The sequence below is a fragment of the Anarhichas minor genome, unplaced genomic scaffold (genome assembly GCF_050575085.1).
Source record: "Anarhichas minor isolate MPS153535 unplaced genomic scaffold, ASM5057508v1 ptg000025l, whole genome shotgun sequence".
NCBI lineage: Eukaryota > Metazoa > Chordata > Actinopteri > Perciformes > Anarhichadidae > Anarhichas > Anarhichas minor.
In genome coordinates, this window is record NW_027466471.1 from 1,499,400 (window position 1) to 1,524,027 (window position 24,628).

At 42.5% G+C, this 24,628-nt stretch overlaps 1 protein-coding gene across 1 annotated transcript in view; it reads left to right on the top strand.

Moving 5' to 3' along the window:
* tjp2b (tight junction protein 2b (zona occludens 2)) overlaps positions 1 to 24,628 on the top strand; it is a 108,435-nt gene that overhangs the window by 27,164 nt on the left and 56,643 nt on the right. The gene's annotated exons all lie outside the window — the stretch shown is intronic.

Sequence of the window (24,628 nt, forward strand, 5' to 3'; positions counted from 1 at the left end):
CTAAATGGACCATCATTTACTAAATGAACATCATGCTGTATTGAAGAAGACTTGAAACTAGAGATTGAGACCATAAACTCATGTTTACAATGTTTTCTGAGGTAATAAATCAAGAGAGAAGTAGAGTCATTTTCTCATAGACTTCTATACAATCAGAGGAGTCGCCCCCTGGTGGTCACTAGAGAGAATGCAGGTTTAAGGCACTTACACGTTGACTTCACTTCTCAGTCCCGGTCAGCCCTTGGTAGGAACCAATGTGCTTTAACCAGTTCTCAGTGTTCAGCTTTCATACACTCACAGGTCACTAAAATGAAGCATGTACAGTAAACACAACACTGCTAGGTTTTAATCAGAATTGAGTTGTACAAACTGAGTTCACCAAATTTTATGCTGAAAAGAGAAACTTCTGTGTGACTGTTGAAGCTTCAGTAACTTCAAAAAGACTTTGGGAAGATCTCGTCACGGCCAGCAAGCACAAACTGTTTCAGTCTTCATATAGGCATCTGACCATTGGTTCAAGATAGACTTAAAAACTTGTGTCCTGTACTTTTTACACATTCTCACTCCCAACACGTCAAATACCGACGCTTGGTCAGCGGCCCTTCCCTTCCTATGATGCTCTACGACGTACCCCTCTAGTGTCTCTTTTGGATGTGTCAGGGATGACATGTCAGTTTTCTCTTGCTTCATGCAAAGTGTCTTTTGAAAATAAACTTTTTACGTCGCTTTACTTTGTTTTTAGGGTTATTTGGTTCGGTTTAGGAAAAAAGTTATGTTTAGTGGTTAAAATAATTAAGTTTCTTACTTAAAATAATAACGTTTATCACATAAATGGCGTTAGTCAACCGTGACTTGGTTTAACATGGGACATGAACATCAGTTTCCTGGGTGAAAGTTCTGTGTTTGTTTGACCCATCCTACCCACACAGACTTCCTCACTGTTTATTCTAAGTCACTTCCTCTGACCGTCTACTAATGACGAGGATGGGTTTACAGTGGAGTTAGTTGAAAGCCTGCTGCGTCTCATACAGATACTAAAGGGTGCCTCGGTGCGACACTATCAGACGCCAGAGGGCACTGACCAAGCGTTGGTAGTCTGGGAGTGAGAACGGGTTGGTGCACATTGTCTGCAAATTTGAAAATGTTTCACATTCAATTTCATTATTATTTTGAGACTACACTTAAAGTTATTCGCCAATTCAGTTTTCATTTGTCTTGTCTCGGACTTGACAAAGCTCCTTCAGAGCCTCAGACGACGTTATACAACAGCGGGATGCCTGTTACATGAGTAAACCGACCTTTAACTGGCCTTTAACTTGAGTTTGACAGGTGTGTTAGAATGTGTGCTGTTCGTACACTCAGGTTTGACGGCTTTGCAGCAGGACCAGGGGCAGCGTGCTCCCTGTCAGCGCCACTGTAACCTTCCGACATGCCAGTTTTGTCAATAGACGGGCCTGGGTCGATGCTGCATCAGTGTGCCGGAGTCACAGTCAGACCACACGTTCACAGGTTTCACCTTCCTGCAAACATTGATCGTCCTCCTCCTCCTGGTCGTCTTTCTCCTTTCATTCCCGTTCTCATTTCTCCTCCTGGTTATCCAAAAAGAGAACAACTCTACGTCACGCTTCTCTGCAGTAAAAGGGAAATGGACTCTGCATGGTCAGCAGTGCTCTAACAGTAGCACACTCAAGAAAGCTAGATTTGCGCTGCAGCTCCTTGCTTTTTACTTGTGTCTTGACAAACTACAGGTCCTTTTGATTGACCTTGACATTAACTTGTTCAGCATGTAGCAACTTAGTTATGGTTTTCCTGTCCTGACATCACGTCAATGTAAGCGTCACCTTTCACATAGTCATTTGAGCCATTGTTAATGCAGAAATATAATTAGTGGAGCTTCAAGTTGTATTGTTGTGATGAGGTAACTAGTTAGAGTTAGCTGAGCTGCTGACTTCCACCATGGACACAACTGTCATGACTTTATTTGTGTTTTATTTGGGGTTTGGTAAAAGTCGTCAAAAACTGTCGATCTTTGATGCACATGCCACATCGATTAACTTGTATAAAATCAGAGTACTATGATAGTGGCACAGAGTTCAGTAATGATCTGTGTGAACACTGATACACTCTGTTCTATGGCACTTGTTCCATTCCTCTCTTCTTTATCATCCTCGGAGGCCTGCTTCCACTTCTATTATATCACACTTTTCAAGACGTTACGATAATTTAGGGAACACGTTTGTGTCATTTAGCTGTTTTCAATCAGTGAGAGTGCGAGTGCATTGTGTATGAGCACAATAGGGAGGAGAGAAGGGGAATCAAATCTCAGCCGGAATATGAAAGCAGTCTGTGGATCGATGCGTTGCTCGCTCGTCCCTCCAGCTGCATTACGGTTCCATTTAGGAAACGGGATTGATTCATATTCTCCGCTGCAGCAACTCTGTAGACATAAAAGACCACATTTACAAAGCACTTCCTCTGCAAATACACAAGTAACACCTCAACGACCCTCTCTCAATTCTCCGTTTTAATTGTCAGCCTCACCACAAAGTGTTTGTCAGCCACTGTGCATTACACCCGGTGACACACACTGATGCCCAGTGGGGGAAGCCACCACTCTTGATTTGTATGGAAGAACACATCCGAATGCAGATCAAACCGGCGACTCAGCAGCTACAGAGACGTTCCAGGTCACAGCGTGTCACAGGATTGACACACACATATCAGATGATACGCATCTTTATCACATTCACATCCAAGGGTTGATCGTACAAGGAAAAGCGAGGAGAGAATAAAGGATAGGAATGCTAAATCTATAAATGTTTTCTCTGTTTGTCAAATTAGTTTTTTTTTCTGTTTATCAATTAGTTTAAAGGTGCTAGATTCCAAATTCAGAGCATATCTATGACAACATGGTGACTGCTGAGCCGGCAGCTAGCAGCTAACGGTGCCAACGGCTCAAACAAAAGCAACTGGGCTGACAGAGCTAACCGTGTTAACCTGAGGGGGAACAGGAGTGTGGGCGTTGCACTTCCAGGACCCTGCATTGGTTGGGATGCAAAATTAGCACCTTTAAGGCAATTTGATTCGGTTATTTATGAAAACTCACCATGTAAGCACAATATAAATGAAGGGGCGGGGCATTTCCGTTCGGAACAAGTTGGTGATGTCTGACCATGTTTTTTTATTTGTTAAGATTTAATTTCATTTACAATAGGCCTCTATATTCAAACAACAACAACTAATAAACATTAAGACTGCAAGATGAAGATTTTACAGTAAATTATGATATTCCTTATCCCCAGAAGATAAACGTTAATGTTTTTCACACATAATCTCACCGGCAGATTTCCGTGCTGAGCACTTATATTCTTCCAAGGTGATCGTCCTTTTTAATTTGAATGACCCCATCATCTTTCATCTGGTGCCCCACCCCCCCCCCCCCCCCAGGGCACCTTTAACCTCATCAGCCCCACTATCAATACAGCTCACAGAGCAGCGCTCACTGCTGCATCATGGAGCACAGATATAGAATGCGTCCCAGAACGTAGTGAAGAGCTTGTCAAACTTTAAAATTGAAAAATGTTGCGATTGATCAATATTATAATTAGCTGCAGGAGTAGCAGTTGTAATATTTGTGGTGCTGTATTGAGCCACATGACGAACTGATCCTGTAGCAGTGTGTGATCGTTCTCTCGTTCTGTCTGTCACAACATATTACATCAGCCTCCATCAGTGAGTCAGTTTTGGCAGCAGAAGGATTCATCTGGCCTCAGTGTGACATTTCTGAAAGACTGACTTGTGAGAAAAACATTTCTATTCTAGGACACTGGCAGTGTGTGTGTGTGTGTGTGTGTGTGTGTGTGTGTGTGTGTGTGTGTGTGTGTGTGTGTGTGTGTGTGTGTGTGTGTGTGTGTGTGTGTGTGTGTGTAGATTGGCGGAAACAATTATCAAATGACTACAAAGAAATGATATCAAACAGAGAAAATAAAAAGAATGTAAGTTAATGATATTGTATTACAGTTCCTAATAAAATTATAAAATTACAAAACACAACTAGCAATGGTGGGAATAAATATTCATACCTACAACAAGGCAGTAAACAAAATAAACAAAATAAAAAGTGGGATGCATTACCACGTGTTCAGTCCTGGGATTAAGAGACAGTGAAATAAATTCATCTTAATATCTGTTTAATTTATGGACGCCCTGGGAGCCAAGTGAGAAAGTCTGTTTTTTGGTTTTGGTTTTTTTCAGGTGAAAAATAAGGTTTTGTCAGAATAATCGTTCTAAGTTCATAACATTTATTTCCATCTGTGCAACAGGAAGGAAAAACAAGTTTTGCCTGGTGAAAAAAATTGTTTTTGCCAGGATCAAGTTACTTATTTTCGTCTGTGAAAAAAGGTGAAATAACAATGTCAATTAGTTTTTGTTGTGGTAATACTCTACTACACTGAAGTGCACCAGTACCCCGTGTTCTAAATGGGACTAAAAGCATTCAGTTTAGCGCATGACGGTAATGTAACATAACTTACTAGCACACCATGTACCTTGTGTTTGGAGTGCACTGAGAAAAAAAAGTTTTTTCTTTAGAAAAACAATCCTGACAAAAAATGTTCCCCACCTGTTTCACAGATTAAAAAAAACAAGCTTTTGACATGCAATAAGGTTAAATGAAAGACTGTTATGGGTGAAGTTGTATAATGCCTCTCTGTGTAGGAGGAAGTTAATGTCCACACTCCATTCTTGGCATGTTCAATCCCACAGTATATCTGTGTATGGATTAAAATATTACATTAAGATGCACAGCCACTGGTGTCTTTTGATCAGCCATTCAAAACAGCTATTTCTATCTACAATCTTAAAATAAATACAATTGGAAACCCTATAATAAATGAACAGGAGGCAGGTACTCTCCTCTCTCTCTCGTGCTCCGTTTGGTGCGTTTCCCCCGGCGGCCTCTAGATGTCGCTGCTTCTCTGTGACTGACCGTGACGCTGGAGTCTGGCTGGCGGGTTTGGGACTGTCTGTAGACTCACTGACGCTGAAAGGAGAGCTCTGCCTGCAGCATGGTTGGCCTAGCGAGTTGTTTTTGCACACACACACACTCACACACGCACACACACACACACACACACACACACACACACACAGGCAGGAGGGGCTAAATCACAGCTCACGCTTGATGAGTTTTTTTTTTTAATGAAATTTGGCCTGGAAATTTAAGCTCAGTAGATAATGAATGTGCGGACAGAGTGAGCCCTGAATGGATGTAGTGGTGTACACACTCTGCCTGTCATTGAACTAGTGCTGTCACTTGTTTCACATATGTCTGTTTGTTAATTGTGTCTCTTGAAACATTGTTTAAAAGCTCGAACATGGCAGTGAAATATGTAACTCTGACATTTAAATATGAATGGAAATCATGAAAACGATGTGTCATTGATCGATATATATCTGTTATGATATGCTGGGATTTGATAATATTTGTTTATCTATAAAAAATATTGGAAAGTATTTAATTAGTGGGTTAGTGTTAGTACAACTGTATTCATACAGCTCCTTTCAAAGGGCACAACGTGTGTTACAGTAGCATCAGCAGAGTAAAGACAAATTCCAAGCGCAAAGGACAAGAACAACCTTTTCTGTGGCTGTCCAATCAGAGTTGATGGTTTTAAGCATCTACAGTGGTACAATGCAACATTAATGCAGCAGTAATATTAATCCAGAAACATCATGATTATAATAATAGCAACTGATAGGGAACATTTTACCTGACTTGACTTGAGCTGACCAGACATGACTGCTTTTAATGTTCATACTTAATGTACATTAAGCTACTAATACTTTTACATTAGTAAGGTTTTGAATGTAGGACAGTGTGGTATTGGTACTTTGAATCAGTAAAGGATCTGGATTGCTGCTTGCTTGTTTCCCCTCCTTGTGTGTAACTAAATTGTTGTGTTTGTGATTTATCGGATGATTCAGTGAATTATTCACATGCTGGTAGATGACCCTTGACCCCAGGAAGTCAGAAAGGTCAGTGACATGATTGGATTTCAGTAAAACCTGAGTTACTTTGAGTAAATGTTTGTTGTTTTACCTTCTCAATATTTGCCTGTTTTACGTATTAGCTAAAGGGGACATTTCATGAAAAACTCACTTCTTCAGCGCTTCAGTACGAGTGATTCAACAAGACGTTCAGATTTGTCTCCCCTTCCTTCAAGGACATTAGAATACACCGAGTATCTCCACCCACCCACCTCTGATAAAGGTGCACCAAGTTTGCCTCACAAGCCAAACAGAGCAGACTGGGCTTAAAACTCATATATTTAAATCTGCTTTTAACCTGTGATGCTAGTTATGTATGTTATTGTTCTTCACTGTTATGCCATCTCTTTTGTTTGTATTGTAATTGATTTTATTGTTTCTTACCATGTAAAGGGCCTTTGAGTATCTTTTAAAGCACTATACAAATATTATTATTATATTGGACAACTTCAGGATTCTGATAACAACAAATCTCCGTTCTCAAAGTGCCCCGGTTACCTATTTATGAATGTCACATTTCAAGAGAATGCAGCAACAGCAAAAAAATAAAAAAAATCAATATATCAAGTCCAATCTATTCCTACCATCCAGCACAAATTTATAAACGCATAAGCAATGTAATTTAATAAATAAAATATTAATATTGACAATGAATAATGAGAAAATAAAATATTAAATTAAGGAGAAACACAAGGGAAAAGAAAGCCACACAACTCAACCTGGAATAATAAAGTTTTCTGAACAGTCCGGAGAGAATTAATAACACAAAAGGGAAATCCTACAAATGTAATTATTTGCTTGTATAATAAAAAACAGTGAAACAAGTATGACGGAATTAATCTTCAAAGTCATCTCAGCTGAACATTTTTTTTTAAATGTGAGCGAGAAAGGGGCCTCAAGTTCAAATCCTCATAAATATAATATGTCATATAACTGAGATTAAGTTCGTGTGGGGGACGATGGTGCATAGTTGGTGTACAGTAAATCCTGCTGCCGCGTGGAGATGCTCAGCTTAATCGGTATCCCCACGGCCCTGAAACACCACGCACCGTGGCGGTGTTTACAACATTTCTGCAGGATGCTTCGCTAGGTGTTGCCACTTCAGCAAATACAAGCCACCGTCTCCCAAAGAAGGGAAACAGGAAACGCGGGTTTTCCGTGATCGCCGTGCTGTCGTAGCGGCGGTGTGCGCGCGAGCCACACAGTGGACGGACCTCCCTCTTTCTGCCCGCTGGCTCTAGAAGGCTGGTCCGCCCGGAGGAGCACCAGCACAGGCTGCAACGAGGGCGGAGCTGGAGGCCTGGGCTGTCACCAAAGAGATATGCTTCATTTCAAAAACTAGCCACACAACGAGAACTACTGGCAGAATCCACACGGCTTCTTTTTTATTTTTTGGGGAGTTTTAACCGCGACGACAAAAGGCGCCTGTTCGGCCTACTCGAGGAGACAGCAGGATGCCGGTGAAAGGCGGAGGAAGACTGGCCTCTTACCCGAGCAAGGGCGAAAATGTCGGAGTAAGTAAGTGGCGCTGTGGCAGACACTGCGTTTGACGTATGTGTGTGAAGTTACGTTTGGTAACAGCTGTTAACTTCGACATACCGTGAGCACGTTTTTCTTTTGTTGTTTTTTTGTCAAATGGTTCTACTGTCTAAGTTAAGTGTGCGCGTGCGTGTCTTTTTAAAAACCTGCCGAAAGTGAGCGCGAGCTTTCGTTCGGGCTGCTGTGAGGTGCACGCTGGCTGGCCAATAGGCGGCTCGGCAGCTACACCTGTTGTGCTTCAGGAGAGCCAATACAAGGAGCCCCGTTACGTAATATTTACTCTGCTGGCGGGTTCCAGTTGTTTATCAGCACCGTGCTGAGACTTCACTCTGACACCCTGCAGGGAAGTGATCGTAATCCGGTCCAGATTGACATGTTTGATTTGATTGGGGGGGGGGGGGGGATCGGAGATTAGAACGTCACTGGATGTAATCAGTAGACCAGAAGAGGGAAAGTGAACCACAATGGCTACACTGTTGTGCTGCCTTTGAGAGGAAGGCACCCCAACCTGTGCAGTGGCCACCTGTGTGTGTGTGTGTGTGTGTGTGTGTGTGTGTGTGTGTCAAATCACAGCGTAAGAAAGATGGTGTAACCCTACACAGGACAGATAACTCACATTCACCCTGTTGCATTGCCAGTGCCACGAACTTCAAAAAGTATAATTGTAGACTCCCTGAAGACAGGTGCGCTTGCTTGTACAGAAAACCAGTTGTGAAAACTACATTTGAAATAGTTAATTCTTTGCTCGTGAAATATTGTACGAGGATTACAGCGGATGTTTTCAGCGTTGAAGTGGCTGAAGTGTCGGTTAAAGATGTACCGAAAGGGTTTGAGGTTTCATATGAAGATGGAAGTATATACAATAAAAGGAGTGGAAGTGTCATTGGGCGTGTGAGCGATGAAAGTTGTTGAATTAGCAATTGAAATGTAGGACCTGGAGATAGTTGTGCGCTCTAAGCAGTGACGTGTTAGTTGCTTGACAGTATCAGAAATCTCAGCTGAAGTGTTGGACCTGAAAGGAGTTCCACTCTAAGATTAAGATAGAAAAAAATGCAAGCAGTTGCAGTCTCAGGTGACACATGATTAAGTGAAAGCAGTTGAAGTGTCAGTTATACCTTTTTTTTTTATAAATATATGTTTTCTATACGTTTTTATACCAGGAAAACGCAGAGATTTGCTGATTGTTGGAACAGTGGAAAGTAAATGAAGGGTTTGATTTGTTTTGTTTCTGGCGAGTTTGAATGAAGTGTGTTTTGAGGTGAAATCGCTGTTGTCTGACTGGAGTTTGGTGGCTTTGAGGAGAGCATATTCATTGTGTGTTTTGTTTGTGAATACATTTGTCCAAATCCCAGTGGACTTCTTTTAATTATACATTGGCTTCAACCCTTAGCGTGTCCACCCGGGTGTCGTGTTTCCATCACTGTCGATCAGAGCCGGAGCCAGTAAATACCCGGGACCACTGCAGAGTCATTTGAAGACAAAAGCCAGATGATTGTGGTTTCAAGGGGCTTATGTGGAAAAAATCGCTTGCATTTTCAGATGAAGCAGGAGCTCAAATATAGTAGAAATGTCAGTTAAAGTGCAGGAGATGAGCCCCCGGGAATACAATGAGTGTCTTCTGTCGATCTGAGTAAGTAAAGATAAAGTTGTATTCCTTTTGAATGACTGTCTGGTGAGTGAGATGCTTCATATGGAATTAAGAAAGAACTCAGCAGTGATGCGTACTGAACTCAACACAAATCCACTGAATCCGTTCCTGAGCCGTGTCTCATCCCGTCAGTACACACTGTTCATTCTCACAGACAAGTGAACGCAGCACGGCACCTTCATGTATTATGGAACACCAAATCACGTTACAGCTGAGTCCTTTCTAAGAGAGAGAGAGAGAGAGAGAGAGTCATCGTGGCCGTCCAGAGTATCGCCAGGCTTCCGGCAATACTCCCATGATTCAGTGGGAGTCCGTTCATCAGCTCCATTCTGTCCTCTTACAATAGCAGAGGAGCCAGTTGAGCCGGAGTGACGTGTGCACAGCCCAACACAGCTGCTGACTGTGAACAGGGAGAGCATTCACACGCTGGCACATGTCACAAATAAACGGCTGGTTTATGAACACTGGTGAACACTGGAGCACTGTGTCCATGGTAACGGGGGAGTTGTCGCCCAGAATAATCTGCGTGTCTCTCGGAGATAGTTGAAGTTTTCTTGGCAACTCTTGACACTTAACGGGACAGCAGTGTAGCCGGGGCTGCAGATTTAAAGGAAAGCGTTGACGCTGATTCTACACGTAAAGATGAGCTCACTTGTCCCACGGCGTACAACTCGCCCCGTGGAGACAATTCATGTCTTCTGTGTTGTGCCGTTTATACTACGGCTGCTACATACATTATTTTATTTATTCCTTTCTCGTGTGATAATTTCTCTTGCGACCCCCTCAGATAAATCCTGTGTCCCCTTCCAGTGGTCCCAGCCCCCAATTTGGGAACAGCTGTATTGGACCTTGATTTGTCAAGTGTTGAATTTGCCGGATTAGCAAAAAAAATCCCATTCCTGTGTGGTATTTGTGTCCATGGATTGAATATTGGTTTTCCGAAAAGTGTACTTTATCATAGGGCGGGATGGTACGACCAAAAATGTTATCACAATATATAATTTTAAATATTGATCGATATAGATGATTTGAAGTTTGAAGACCATTCTTCTTAGGACTGAAACCAAAAGGTTCATAATGTAGACTCATTTATCATGAGAACGGGTTGAGCCATTTATTACATAGGCTATGTTCAGTATAAACAACACTACTACTACTTTAGAGCATGTGCACCACAGGCTAAACATGAAAAAAAGCTAATGGAATATCTTCACTATATAAATAATGCAAATAACCGTTAAAAGGATCATTAATAGCAAACCGTGGAGGGCAGCAATACAAATTTGAATCCAAAGAAGAAGACCTCTGCGAGCGATCTTGGCTTACTTCCGGGTCGCCCGATGCTAACTGGAATCGTGCGGCCCTTCAAGACTTTCCAAATGTTGTCGGATGTGAAACGAGTCATTTCACGGACACTACTGTGTATTCCACGACTCCCATGGACGCATGAAGAGAACTGGATCCAGCACTGGACAACACGAGCTGTCAAAGTTTCCTCAAACCTGCAGTCATTATTCACTCGTATTGTACTTTACTTTTATATTCTATTGAGAATTGAGGACAAAAATCTGACTTCAAGGATTTTCCTTTTTATTGAAATGAAAATGGCCTCAAATTGTACAACAATCACATCAGATAAATTACAGCAATAGCCCATAGATGTGCTCATATTTAGGCCTATAAACAAAGGAATAAATAAATAGACTGTAGCTTATGCCAACTTTTGAAAAAGAAGACCTGGCTTTGTTGCGACTGTCTATCGATCTGTGCGATTCATTGGCCGTGACGACACCCACACACTCTACTGGTCTGGAGATAAGAACCCTTCAGCGTGAGGTGTTGTGAGGACTCTGATCTCCGGCCTGCTGACACTCGTCGGGGACAGTTGTTCTCACTCAGGTTATTTCAAGCACGGTTGGTTTTTGCAAGCGCAATCAGGTCCGTCAACATTACAACAGTGCTTTGGAGAAATTAGAGTGTGCAAGCAGGACGGTTCAGACGAGTCGTGCGCTGTCAGTGTTATTATGTTTAGGCCGATACTTCTAGGCTTCAGTGCAGAGCCACAGCTCAGCTGAGCCTTTACTTTACTCAAGTTCACTCCCCTCCCGCTCTCCAAGATTAGCCTGTTTATGCTTTTTGTTTTTACCTGGGAAAACCAATTGATACTAGGCAATATACTTCTTTCCCATTTCCAGTAGACACGTTTGCCTTTCTGTTTTGTTTCTTTCTGGTGTGTCATGTTCAGGGTTAGTAAACAGTGCAAATGTTCCTCTGGTTAACTCTCAAACCAGAGTTGGTGACTTTTGGAACAGTGCTGATGGTTTTGATGAGTTTTATTGTTTTACTGTTTGAATCAAAGTACGTTTTTGCAATACAGAAATTCATTTTTTCTGTCAATGGAGTCTGTCTTCAGAGAGTCTGTGAATTCAGGATTTATTTTGACCAAACCAGAGTTGTTGTTTGTGCGGAAACAGTGGAAGGACTTACCAAGCTGGTTTTGTTGTATTCAGTTTCTGTTTAACTGAAGTGTGCTTTGTTGATCAGTGAGATAATATCCCTGTTGTCTGACTGGAGTCTGGTGGCTCTGGGGAGAGCATATTGATTGTATGTTTTGTACGTTTAAAAAAATGATTCCTGTTGACGTTATTTTTTTATAAATTCACTTCAACACCAAACATAGCGTTTTGCCAGAAAAGGGGCAGAAGTTACCGTGTCCACCCGGGTGTCACTGCCGATCGGAGCTGGAGCCGATAACTACCAGAGACTACTGCAGAGTTAATTGTTCTTGGGACTAATGTTGATTGTAACCTTTCCCACTGAAGACAAAAGCCAGATGTTTGTGAGTTTCTTGTCCAGTGGGAAAAGGGCTTTACAGTCGCCCATGTATCATTATCCACCATTTCACCTGAATCTGCTCTTCTTTTTTTGCATTATTTACATAAAATGTAAGGGAAATGATCAATGCCAACAGATATAGACATCTGTTAACAATATTAACATGTGATCTGTTTTTACATGTTTGGTAGGTGTGTTCTGGCTGCGTTTTAGGAGCTCTAATCGCTGCTCCCTCTTGTGTTGATCTTCTTGAGTCTTCTATGGAGGCCAAGTATTCACTAAATAAAATGCACTCGCCTGCATAACACGCATCCAATGTCATCCAGGAACTGACTGTCGGGAGTTATGAAAACAATCTTGAAAAACAAGTTAGATAACGAAGATTGTTTACATTGTGATCTGTACCATCCTGGTAATTAGTACTGGGTCATCTTTCACGTCTATTTACCTGCTGATTCCAACCCTTGGATTCAGAAAGGTATTAGTAAAGACCAACACAACTATAACACCAAGGCGAGAAACCTTGTCACTTAAATAGCCCAGTTCTCTGAATCTCAGAGAACTGATTGAGGACTTTGCCTGTGTGGATACACTCCTTAAAAGCTTCAAGACGTTCCAGATATTCCCTGACCTCACGGACTCGGACAGCTGCTGCTGGGAGCGGCTGACTGATAAGATTCCTGTGTGTCCTTGTATCTCCTTCTTCATGTGTCAGTGGGTAGTGTTTACTGGTACTGCCCTGTGGCTGGGGATTAGGTTCAGAGGCCAAGGGCGTGGTGCACTGATTGAAACCCGTGCTAACATCGGGGAAGACCACATTTGGTGCAGCGCTGCTCTCCAACTGGTCCGCGCATGCGTGCAGCAAAGTAATAGTTGTAATAGTAGAAAATGAGCGCACTGTCTATGCACAGTAGATTGAATAGAGTAGACTAGAACAAAGTTATTCTCTGGGGATGCACTTTAAAAAAAATAAGACAAACCATGGCAACCCAAATAACAATGGGCCTTATCTATAAATCATGTGAGGAGCGAATTTCTGCACAAATGGACGTTACGGACTCACAATTTCAGAGATTAAAGTTTTTATGAGAAAAAAACTTTAAATCTCTGAGATCAAGGTGCCACATTTTTGAGATTCTAAAGTCATGGCAGAGATAACGTTGCCAGAACAGGTAACGAATAGGCTCAGTGGAGAATGACAAGCTAACATGCAAACGAATGCTGTGTTTTTGTGTTCATACCTGAGCTTGACGACACATTTTCTCTTAAAACGGATGGTTGTATACTAGATAGGTGATACTTTGTTCTCTGTGAAGTTTGATGGAGGTGATGTAATTTCACCCCAGTTCGTTTTATGTGGAGAGAGCACTGCGCCAGGCTATGTTTTAATATAGCCTGTTAAACGCTACATTGATTGGTGTCACATGGTAAACTCAGGGCAATTTGGCTTTGTGTTGCTCTGATTAATTTGGCATGCAGCAAACACACCAGTTCCAGTTTTGTTTAGTTGAAAACTCAACCCCTCACATTTGCTCCTGGTGTTCTTCACCACTGTTTTTGAAAAAGGAAATAACAGGAATAACGGGCAAATCAGCTATAAAAGTGACTTATTTCTTTTTACAGTTGAATATCTAACTTATGCCGATTTGAAGAGCGGTTCATGTGTATTTGGAAAAGTAATTGATACATATTTGGAGTCGTAACTGATGAATATTTGGAAAAGTAAACCTTTAAAATGTTAAATTTGAGAATGGAATTTGGTGTGTTGGTGGGTCGTAGAATGAGTGTTTTATCGGGCTACATTCCAGACCAAAATCAGACTGTCTCAACTGGAATTGCAGTGGATTCACTCATGTAGAAGTGAACAAGAGACTGTCGTGTAATGTGTGAATGCTAAATCCGGCAGTTGACCAACTGTGAACTGTCTTGACACAAGGCAAATGTGATAATTGGACAATCACTGTTTTATAATAGCCTGCTTTGTTGGCATAGAAACTGCTCCACAAAAATGGCACAGAAGGGTTTATATTGAGCTGTGAGACGGGAGTGGATGGTACAGATATGTTGTTAGCCTCTGAGAGTTGCAGCTTGACATGAGTCCTTGGACGGCGGTGGCGTGCTTGTCCTCAGCTGATGAGCCGGCAGTACCTCTGCTGACTGGGAGTGACATGCTCGTGTCATGCAGCTTTATGACGTGCCGCTTAGCGTAGTCTACCTCAGCGCTTCTTCGTCACTGCAAGTCACTATTACCAACACCCACACATGCACACACACATCCCGGTATTTCTATATTTGTGAGGACCATCATTGACATTTTGCATTCCCTTGTCCCTTACCCTAATCTTAACCATCCCAGCTAAATGGCTGACCCCAACCCTTACCCACACCCTAAGCAAAACCTCACTGTAACCTGAACGTCAAAACCAAGTCTTAATCCCCTTCAGGCCTTTGAAGAAGTGAGCACTGGCCAAAATGTCCCCACTTTACAAAAATGTCCTGACTGTGTGGTTAAAAAACTGCAGTTCTCACCATGTAGCAAGTAAAAGGAAAATACACACACACACACACACACACACACACACACACACACACACACACACACACATCCATCCTCATACCTCTGGTGCCCTGTACTCCAGTGTTATGGAAGTGTTGACCCATTAATGCAATGGATAACAACAACGCTTCTTTTCTTCAGCATTCCAACTCAACCCCCCCCCCCCCCCCCCTCGAGGTTTGTGTCTTCACAAGTCTGGTTCAAGGAGAAGAGATCTGAGATCGTGTTCTTTGGGGAGCCGGATGTTTTCACAGTGAAATTCAAATCCCTCCCAATGGAACGCTCCCGAGAGTTAGTATCACCTTTGACAAATACTATGTGAGCTCACCAAGGAAGACGGCGGGTGTGATTGTAGTATTGTTGCTCTTGTTGGTGTGGACATTTCAATGTGGTGCGACACAGCATTTGCCTGTGTGTCTGAGAGTAGGCTACAGGTCAGTAGTGTGCGTGTGCACGTGTGTTCCACCGCTGGTTGTTGTTTCCTGTCCGCGAACACGACTAAGAAGATGTGTATCTGTGGAATTACAGGAAGAGGGCGTGACGGTTTGCAGGCCGCTTCCTGCAGCAGAAGCCTCTTTTCCTCTGCGTTTCCACCTCGCCCAGACATAGTTGGCAGGGCTCACTGTGTCCTCAGGCCCTCGTTCATCAAGCGTGTAACATCAGATATGATCTCTGTGATCGTCTTCATCAGCAGTGGAATGTCGACACACTGATGTGTTTTGGCCTCTCAAAGGCCTGCTTCATGCCGGCCCGTCCCTCTGGCCCGTCCCTCTGGCTGCGGTCACAGCAGATCCTGTACTGCGTGTGCAACCCTCCCTTTAAACAGGACTCACCACACCTGCATAAATTGCCGGCTGTGTGTCGTATGTAAATAAGAGACCGGTGAGTCATGCTCTATGTTTTCCCGGCTCATCCTGTTTTGTATTTAGACTGCTGATGAGCATTTCTAGAGTACAGCTTCCGAGGTAACACACACACAACACTGTACAGTTCACATGCTTTAAAGTTCCTTTGTATTATCCGTTGTCATTATTGTTTTTATATTGGACTAGGTCATGTATGGGGTTAATGTAGGTACAGCTACTTGATGATGATAAATTGGTCGATATTCCTCTTTTAATATGAACACGTAACACGAACAAACGTTTGTGACGAGGATAAAAGACGAAGCTCACGCTGGCGTGCTATTTATGGATTTCTCCTCGGCTTTTAACATTATCCAGCCACGTTTATCAGCACAAAAGCTAATTAATCTTGTTTTAAATTGGATTTTTACCCTCTGCAGACTGAGACATTTTTCTCCCATTACTGGGGCCCCAACTCACTCAAAGAACTGACAAATACACTTTCCCAGTTGTAATCCCACGTCCCTGTGTTAATTGTATCACTTGTTATATGCCAAATATTTATTTAAAAAATCTAATGAGTATTTTTACTTCAAATCCCTTTTTTTTTTTTTTTTTTTTCTCTTCCTGTAAGACACTTTCAAATGTTTGAGGACTCATCCTGCACTCGTTTACGAAAAAATCCATCCAATCAAATGAGACTTTGGGCGATGAGCTAGCCCCACCGGTCCTACGAAAGCGCAATTCAGATGAAGACTCACTCACACAGACACATCTCTCCAACCACGTTTCTGAATCGGCAATGTGTTATTTTGCAACCGTCATTGGTACGGATCACTGATTGACAGTGGGGTCCGTTACACCACTACTGACACTACTAAAAGAGCACATGGACTGTAGTTCAGGTAAAAGGCAACCTTCAACATTAGCACAGAAGTAGTGGTCGTAGTATCTCCTGTGCACCAACCTAACGGTCCCACAGAGTGTTAATATCAGTCGAAGTGGTTCTAGAGTCCTGTTTTGGTAAGCTGACTTTGAAAATGAATTGAAATGACAAGATGTTGACGAATGTCAACGTTGTTAACAACACGTAACATGTCAGCAGCTGTCCTATGTTTTCCCAGCAGCCATATTTCACACTTTGTGTTTTTTCAGTTCACAGACTTGAAAGCGGCGCAGAAATCAAAGTGTCGTTCTGTCCTGAACGGGATGTTAATCAGAGAAACGAAATGCTGTAATCACTGAGAAATAACAGGAAGGACGCTTCAGAGAGCTTGTGTGTGTGTGTGTGTGTGTGTGTGTGTGTGTGTGTGTGTGTGTGTGTGTGTGTGTGTGTGTGTGTGTGTGTGTGTGTGTGTGTGTGTGTGTGTGTGTGTGTGTGTGTGTGTGTGTGTGTGTGTGTGTGTGTGTGTGTGTGTGTGTGTGTGAGATATAATCAGTGTAATCTCCAAAAATGCCCTGTCAGACAGCCCCCTGCCACAAACAGATGAAACATGAAGATGATATAAGACACAGATGGATTTTGAACAGAACCCTCTGGCATAATATGATTCCATCATTTAAAACACATATTTAAAGGAAGCAGAGAGCGTCCACTGCCCCACAGCAGGACGGTGTGATCGCATTAGTGTGTGACAGAGGGAAGCTGCTCTGAGATCAGGAACGGAACAATGAGAAGACTCACTTCTGCTTCTGGGAAACAGAGCGCTAATTTTATAGTCAAGTCAATTTTATTACTACAGTCCGATATCTCAAATGTGCCTCATGCTTTACAGTGTGTGCAGCACATGACACTCTCTGTCCTCAGACCCTTGATTCAGATAAGGAAAAACTCCCCCAAAACTATTTAAACAGGGAAAGAAATGTAGTCAAGTTACAGTATGGAAGCTCAAGTTGAAATAACTGCCAGAAAACCTTTACTTTCTTATTTATGTGAATATTGAAGTCAAAGATCATCCAGATCTCACCAGAGTGAGAACCAAGTGGTTTTATATAAGAGTTGAATTCAATATCATGTTAGGAGTTTGAATGAAAAATACCACCTCGTTTACCAGCCCGGGCAATGGTGAAGTCGGGTGGGGAAGCTTCATTCATTGGTAAGAAAACAATTTATTTCAGTCGTGTTTCACATAAACCAATAAAACCAACCAGGCTATGCTAAAGAATCATCTATCAGGGAGACTTTGGTAGACAGCATATAGACTTTTGCAGACTGACGTTTTCAAGCCTCGAGTTTGAGGTTTTGGCCAAACGCAGCCGAACGCTGAATAAGATATTTTTTGGTGACCTTGAAAGATACAAATGACTTTTATGAAGTGAAAACACTGTGTAAGTGTTAACGTTGTAAGACGTAAACACAGACGACTCCCAGACCGGACAACGCCTCGGTAGCGAGCTGTCACTCACAAGGTAACCACGCCCCTAAAGCATACCCTGCTTTAAGCTTTGAAGCCTCGAGTTCGGCCTTCTGGCGGTCACCATCTTGGATGTTTGACTATCTATTTGTCTAGTTGACTCTAAATGGACCATAATGTACTAAATGAACATCATGCTGTATTGAAGAAGACTTGAAACTAGAGATTGAGACCATAAACTCATGTTTACAATGTTTACTGAGGTAATAAATCAAGAGAGAAGTAGAGTCATTTTCTCATAGACTTCTATACAACCAGAGGAGTCGCCCCCTGGTGGTCACTAGAGAGAATGCAAGACCCAGAATTCACTGCCTGATAGACGGTGATCTGATATTTAGAAAAAACATGTTTGAGGATCCAGTGTGGGGCTGCATTTGTGAGCCAATCTGTAGAGCTGCCAGTAGATGAGATATTAAACGGAACATGTCTTACATTATTATTTTTGAAAAACCCTGGTGGCTTGCGCACGCAACGGTGTGGGGGGGGGTGCAAACGTGATCACCTCAGGTAATTGGTGTTGTAAGACATTTTGACATGATGGTGTCATGAGTGGCTTATATATGCAGCAACATCACATCCCCGCTATTTTCATGTATCCTAATGAGTTAGCAGGAAGTAAAGAAAGGAATTAATATGTGAGTGAAATAGATTTGGCTGCTGTACTGATGAGCCCCCGCCCCCTGGGCCTCCACTGCTGACTGTTACTTACACACACACACACACACACACACACACGCAGATCTGCAGGTGCAGTGAGAGGAGGCTGTATAAATAGCAGCAGCATCATTTATCATGATGAAGACACTGGAGCTTCCTCAGTGTCAGTCAGCTAGCTGCTCTCAGACCTGTCACTGGGCTTGCGACTGCTGCAGTCATTTATTACCGTCCACCTCTTTACCGCCATTAGGGAGCACCTTGAGCTGTTCTCAGGAGAGTGGAACTAAATCTGTATTATAGGGAAATCACTGGCCAGTTCATCTCATTTCCCGTGCAAGCCGTGTTTGATTTGTCGTGCTCAGGGAGGGTCTTGAAAATATGAATAAATAGACCAATATGGAAATATTGCAGAGTGATTGACTGTTAACTGACGTAATGTTGAACCATTGAATTGCTGTTTACTCTTAAATCTACTGCGAAGAACTTTTATTTTGTGTTGATTTTGGCGGCCCCTGTGGACGAAAGCGGTAGTGTTTCCGAGCGCCTGCATAAGAATAACTATTTAGATCTTGAACAAACAAATTCAAAAGGGTTTCATCAATAGGGTTTATTGATTTATAAGGGTTGTTGACAAGTGTATTGATTGAACCTGAACAAATTGGAGAGACATGTTTTAGTATTGTATTGTATGTAAATGATTGAACATAAATTGATGCGGGTCTACACACCACATGATGGACAGAGTTCTACTGTGTGTCTGCAGCTGTGTAGCTCTTGATGCAGACGCCACAGAGCTCGTTGGCCTAGTCTAGCTTACTAAGTTTTTTTTGTTGTTTATGTTTTGCCCTTTGTTCAGTCCCCCCCCCCATCCCCCAATCTAAATATTAAGCAGGTCAGATGTCGGCATAATGAAGGGCAGAATGAATGAGAACACTAAACAATAACGAGCTGTGTGTTTGGAGTCGAGACAGTAGTGCTTTAAAGAAGCTCTTTGTCCAAACACTACTCCACCATGAGACACAGAGACGGAGCTGTGAAGGGGGACACACTCGGTTCTCATTGGTGGAGTGCTCTGAGCCAACACAATGAAGAACAGTACAGATGTATTGTAGCGTCATCTCCTCATCTCTCCACCCACGTGTCCTGTCATCTCCTCCACACCGCAAACTAAAGGCCCAAATGCACTGAAAGCGTCTGACGAAGTCATTTTGAAGTTCACCTGTTGTTTTTAAACGACCTAACACGCAACAAAAAACCTTAAGTTGATGCGTCTTCATTGGAGCGTCTAATGAGGACCCAGCGACAAAAGCAGTCGCTTCACTCGGTCACGCCACTCTACAACAGCGAGTGTCTTTGTAGTCCCAAGAACTCCGACAGAGTGATGTGCTTCCATATAGCGAATCGCGTGGCACCAATTTCACACTATCTCGTTAAACTTTTTTGTATCTATCGCTTTCAGAGCTTTTGGGCCTCGAGGCCGAGTTGGGTTTTCAGTCTACGGTGTTTTCATGGTTTCGAAGTGTGCTGTTGATGGACGCTGCTCTCCAACAACACAATGCACAGAGAACACGGAGGAGCTTCTGACAGCCGGACCATGTTGTAACAAATAGACGGAGGTGGAATAGCTCCAGAGACTCTGCAGCGAATGATAAATAAGTATTAAATCTGTATCTGAAAACATTCAGCTGTCTGTCTGTTTGCGAATGTGACATTCTAAAGTTGCAGTTTGTTTGTAGTATATATAGTTCAGAGTATTAGTTGTGTTCATTTGTTGCAGTATGTGGTGAGACATGACTTTCACTATCAGTGTATGTGTGCACACTAATCCTTTACCAAGACTTTATTTTTGTCATATCTTTTAAAGTCAATTCATATTTTCCACTGCTGCTATACTATCAGGCCTTTGAAGTCTTAGTGCATGCTTTACATTTTGAATATGTCGGCCATTGTTTTCTGCGTGATGTATAATTAGCAACACGTTTTTTAAACGCTATCTACATGTATATTCATGTATATTTACCAATACATCCATGCGTGTTTGTACTGTCGCAGGACAAAGCTGCGAGAGTACTCGATACTTTGTGTGTGATGTGTCGGCCTCAGTGCTCCCGGGTCCCGTCGTGTTTGAACTGACCCGGCACTCGTGCGTTTCCTGCCGGCCGGATGGAACCGGTTCCCGTGACCTTGAGCACGTGACTCCGTGTTTGTGTGTCATCTACTGAACGGGCACGTTATGGACCTTGCTAGTGATTTGTTTTCCAGATAAAAGCTCAACCAGCACAGCATTTGTAATGGAGCTTTCCGTATTTCAAAGGGGAAGCCTCGCAGGGACGACCTTGACCCTCACCTTTTATTACTGCAGCCAGAACGACCCGCTCCCTGCACATCAGGCTTTGCTCCATCAGCTGTCAGGCTGGCTCAGCCTCAACGGGAGGTTCAGAGCCCGCTCAGTCCGTGCACATTTAGACAGAGTTCAAACTGTGGGCAGTGAAATATTCCCTCTTTTAAAGTTAGGTATTTATTTTTTATGTTTTTTTCCAGCACAGCGCCTCTGCTTTAATGTCAGAGGGGGATTCATTGTTCTCAGAGCTGCTCGCAGCCGCATTTCAACTTCAAAGCTCCCACGCCTCATTAGATATGTGTGTATCCTGACCTACTCCCTGTTTATAGAACGGCATATTAGCATACCACACACACACACACACTCAGGCTGTGCAGAGTGAAACCGTGTTGAAGCCGGTCAATAGATGGATTGATGTCGGCCTTTTTATGGCCGTAATGAGGATGTGCAGGGCTCAACAATAACTTTTAAACAAGCAACCTGGAATTGACTTTTGGTTGCCCAAACTACAAATATGGTTGCGATTTTTAGTCAACTTACAGTAATTAAGATGCATGTAGTTAAAAGTCAGCTTAATAATGAAAATGTAACATAAAAGCTTCACCGAACAAAACTTTACTTTTGTTAAAGTCTCTAAGAATAGTAAATAATCCGAATTTATGCGTTCCAATACCCATAATACCACACTAATAGCAGGATGTTCTACTACACAGCCGGCAGCAGAATGCAGCCTTAAAGCTGCATTCTCTCTAATGTCCAGCAGGGGGCGACTCCTCTGGTTGTATAGAAGTCTATGAGAAAATGACTCTACTTCTCTTGATTTATTACCTCAGTAAACATTGTGAACAGGAGTTTATGGTCTCAATCTCTAGTTTCAAGTCTTCTTCAATACAGCATGATGTTCATTGAGTAAATTATGGTCCATTTAGAGTCAAACAGACCATAAAGAGGAGTATGTTTTAGGGCGGGGCTACCTTGTGATTGACAGGTTCATACCAGTCGTATAGGGCGTCTCTACGTCGCATCTCTGCATTCCAAACAATGTCACTTCCGTTCACTGGTTGCAGAAAAACCAAGATGGCGACTTTCAAAATCCAAGATGGATCCAAGGTGAAGCCTTGAGGCTTCAAAACGGTGGTTCACAAACCAACGGGGGACGTCACGAGGAGTCCGTCCACTTCTCATGTGCAGTCTACGGTTTCTGTACGTTCATATTGTGGCAGCAGTGAACACTACAGCCTCTAGGGGGCACCAGCATGTCTTTAACAGAGGCAGGTGGCGCGTGATTGGCTGAATGCATGTGCAGATTATGAGTTCAGTGGGAACACCATATCTAAACTGTGATGTTTGTTCCTTTTTGAAAAACCTCTGGGAAATAATTACATAAATGAACTTCAGCCTTATTCCTAATTGGGAGTTGCTCGACACTTAAACGTTCCCGGTCTGATCCAGAGAGCCATCTCCTCTATCTGATTCCTCCAGCAGCCGTCTCTGACTCGTCCTTCTCTGGAAAGGTCACAGGCTTGTGAAGGGGAATCCCCTGGGCTCCTCAGCCTCTCCACTCCTCTTTGAAGATTAAACTTCCGTTTTAATGAAAGTCTTCCCTCTTCCTCCTCCGCCTCTGCACATTGTGGGTCAGACGGTGCACTCTCCAAACTGCTCCTGATAGGAAGTCTTTAAAAGGAAGAATTATGATGAATCAGTCCTGGGATTGTTCTGGTGTGTAACAGGACTAAAAGTCGATAGCTGCGCTACACTTTAAACAATCAAAAAGTTTCAAAGTTATAATGAGGAACCTTTAACTGGTTATGAAACTCAATTTAATACTGATGTCTCTATATGACCTACGTAAGTAAACGAGACCATCAGAGAGAGGATATATATATAGTTATTCTTGTCATCGATGCCGCCAGGTCAGATTTCCCACAAAATTAGATGACATCATCCGGCTTCACCAGAAACTCCTTCAGACTGTCAGACACCTGCTGCAGTAAAATGGGAGGTTTTCTAAAGGGACTCTGGTGCTCGGAAACACTACCGCTGTTGTCTGCAGGGGCCGCCAAAGTCCACCTAAAAATGAAAGTTCCTTGTTGTAGATAAACGATACAAAGCTCACCGGCGTAGGGAAACGAGTCTGAATAGGTGTACAGACAGGCAGGAACAGATAAAGGCTCAGGTTCCACGTTTCAGGTGGATGTAGAAGTCAGGTGACTGAGACCGGTGGGAAAGTCTGAGGGCATCTGGTGGATGGATGGAGAATGGCGAAATAGACCTTAAAGAATATGATGCATTTCTGTAGCATTTCAAACTACTGTAACGTATATGAGTGAAACCATCTTCTCCGATTTATGCTGCAGACGGAACTGAAGCACGCTCATTTTAAATCTAGTGTATTTTAGTCTCTGCTGTGGGATAAATGTTTCCAGTTCAGTAGTAATGTCCTCTTGTCCTCTCCCAGGTCCACCGCTGTTTGTAGACACGTTGAGATGCAGTCGCCCTCGTCCGCCCGAGCATAGTTTTTTTTTTTTTCCCCCATCCCATTAGCCTCGTCTCTGCGTCTCCCAGAGGAACCGTGTTCTTTATTCATAATGGAAAGATAATGCCTGAAATATTTACTACAACAAGGGGAGGAAAAGTGTTTCAATAAGAAATGAGGTTAAAAACAATTTCAGGAGTTGCTCTCAGCTTGTTACAGAACCAGGGAGAGACAAAGTCAAAATGTCCAGATCCAGTTCAACAGCCAACGTTGGAGGATTGAGCCGCCCAATCCAGAGTCCCCCAGGTGGAGGAATATGAAGAACAGAACAAAGCCATTCATTTCATTGAACAGTTGACTTTAAAGAGTACATTAACACAGTGGTCATTAAATCCTTTATTCTATAAATGTCCAAACTAATGAGGAGTGTCCAGAAGCCGTTCCCAGGACCCAAAGGGATTCAGCTTCCGGTGAAGTGGAGAAGCTGGAAGCAGCTAAAGCTTTCATTAGCAAGCGTTTTTTGTTTGTTTGTGTCGGCTAGAGATGCACCGATCCAATACTGATACCGGGCCGATGCTGTCATATAGCTGGATCGGGTAGCGGTGACAATGGGGCCAATCTTTTCACTTCAGTTCTATATTTACGTCTTGATTCTACGCATACTACGTCATGCGTCAGTAGAGCGCCGGTTGACCGCTGGATGAGGGAGCTAACGACGAACACGTCAGCCGTTTGGAGGTATTTCTCGCTCACAAAGCTGATATTTGGAGAGGTGGCAGCGGCACTGTAAAATATGACACAACCAACTTAATCAAGTACAACAAATTTCGATTTTTTTACCAAATTGCTGTTCCACGCTTTATTATTTTAATAATAAATAACAATTGACTATATTTATATTTATCTACTAATTTGTTCCATTTTGTTTTATAAATCAATGTTGAAGTCGAGCCTGATGTTTATAAAAATAAAAACTAGTGCTGGGCAACGATTAAAATATTTAATCGCGATTAATCGCATGGATTTTTTGCGATTAATCGCATTGTTATGGCAAAGTTCAATAACGAATTCAAAAGTAGTGTATTGCGCACTTTTATTTTAAAAGTACTGCTATATGAACAAAAGAGCAATAACATTTGGTTCACGAGATGCAGTTAGCATGTTTTATACTTAATGTGAATATAATTCATACTTTGTTGGCATCTTATTCTGAAAACCAGATGTTCGTCTGAAGAAACCGGATGTTGTCTCGCGTTAATCTTTCCGCT